This window comes from Carlito syrichta, unplaced genomic scaffold (genome assembly GCF_000164805.1).
Source record: "Carlito syrichta isolate Samal-C Ts95f unplaced genomic scaffold, Tarsius_syrichta-2.0.1 Scaffold304751, whole genome shotgun sequence".
Lineage (NCBI taxonomy): Eukaryota > Metazoa > Chordata > Mammalia > Primates > Tarsiidae > Carlito > Carlito syrichta.
The window spans coordinates 21,133-23,075 of NW_007248847.1; the positions used below are offsets into that span (position 1 = coordinate 21,133).

Here is a 1,943-nt window from a genome sequence, read left to right on the forward strand (position 1 = left end):
GGCCGGAGCCCGCGGGTTCGAGACCCACCCGGGCAGCTTGGCGAGACCTCGTCTCTACAATAAATAAAAAATTAGCCAATAAATAAAAAATTAGCAGGCGTGGTAGCGCGTGCCTGTAGTTCTGGCTACTTGGAAGGCTGAGCTGGAAGGATCGCGGGAGCCCAGCAGGTCAACGCTGGGATGGTCATGAGGGTGCCACTGCACTCCAGCCTGGATGGAGTGAGTCTCTGACTCAAAAAAAAAAAAAAAAAAGAGGCCGGACTCGGTGGTTCAGCCTGTAACCCCAGCACTTTGGGAGGCCAAAGAGAGTGGATTGCTGGAGCCCGTGGGTTCAAGACCCGCCTGGGCAACTTGGAGAGACCTCATCTCTACAATAAATCAAAAAAAGCCAGGCACGGTGGTGCGTGCCTGTTGTTCCAGCTACTTGGAAGGCTGAGCTGGAAGCATCGCCGGAGCCCAGCACGTCGAGGCAGCGATGTCCGTGAGCCCCTGCACTCCAGCCTGGGCAACGGAGTGGGGCTCCGACTCAAAAAAAGAAAAGAAAAGAAAAGAAAAAGAAATGCACACACGGGAGGGGAAATGCACCGGGAAGGCTTGGACACGCTCTGGCCTCTTCACCTTGCAAAGGAACGTTTCCCCCCTTCAGTAAGCAGTTAAAGGACATCTTGTGCTTTCTCTGATTCCCCCCCAGTAACCCCTGGGCCTCTTCCCAGCCAACTGCAGCGACAAAAGCGAGCACAGCTCATGCCAGGCGCAGTTGTGTAACCTGCGCTGACCCTGCAGGCGTGAGGCCTCGGTGTTCAACACTGCTAGGCTCCAGGGAAAGCCTGGCACACAGACACGACCCGCCGGGGGCGTGGGGAGGTGGCAGGCTGTGTCTGGGAGTGGGAACACCCTGTCGAGTGCTTCCTGCTCACCTGGATGGTGCAGACCCCTGCCCAGTGGCATCCCAGACCCATCACAGCAGACGCTGCCTCTCAGGACGCGCCTTCCAGGATCCTGCTGGGTCTGCCCAGACCCCCTCTCCAGGTTACAAACAAAGACCTGTCATCCCCGCTGGAAACCGAGTTTTCTCGGCAGTCGGGAAGCAACCTCTCCTTCAAACCTGAGACGGTCACGTCGAGCTCGGAATTGGAAGGCGTCCACTTACTTCTCATTTCTTAGCCTTTTCTGTGGCCACATTCTCTGTCCCACTGGGTAAGAACGGAGGATCCGAAAAGAGCCTCTGAGATCGCTTAGAGAAAAGCCTTCTTGCCTCTCTTATTTTACTGATTTACTACTTATGTTAGATTTTGTTTTAGATTCGGGCCTCCTGGCGGGTCTGTGACGTGGGCATATTGCAGGATGCCACCTCTGGGCTTCTAGGAAGCCGCCACCTGCATGGTGAGCCTGGTACCCAGGGGGCAGCTTCCAGACCCCTGCCCCCTGTTGTTCTTTTGTTTTTTTTTTTTGCAGTCTTACTCCTTTGCCCGGGCTGGAGTACAGTGGCATGGGTGCTCACAGCCACTGCAGCCTCAACCTGCTGGGCTCAGCCTTTCAAGTAGAACTGCAGGCGTGTGCTACCACGCCTTGCTAATTTGGGATTTATTGTAGAGATGAGGTCTCGCCAAGTTACCCGGGCTGGTCTCAAACCCGCGGGCTCAAGCAGTCCACTCTCCTCGGCCTCCCAAGTTCTGGATGACAGGCTGAGCAACCGAGCCCAGCTGCTGTTCCATCTTTATGCCCGTGTGCACCACTGTCTAGTGCCCACTTAAACGCGTGGATTCCGTTTTCTGCTTCTGTGCTAACTTGCTTAGAATAATAGCATCCAGCTGCATTGACATTGCTGCAAAGGACATGACTTCATTCGTTTAAATGAATTCTTGCCTCTTCTAAAAGGAAGGCGAGCTGGGCTCGGTGGCTCAGCCTATAATCCCGTGCCTTTGGGAGGCTGAGGTGAGTGG

General features: G+C 55.0%; 1 protein-coding gene across 1 annotated transcript in view; it reads right to left on the reverse strand.

Annotated features, from left to right (window-relative positions):
• CPN1 (carboxypeptidase N subunit 1) overlaps nt 1–1,943 on the reverse strand; it is a gene marked incomplete at its 5' end in the record, with an annotated part of 26,728 nt that overhangs the window by 18,545 nt on the left and 6,240 nt on the right. The window lies entirely within an intron of this gene.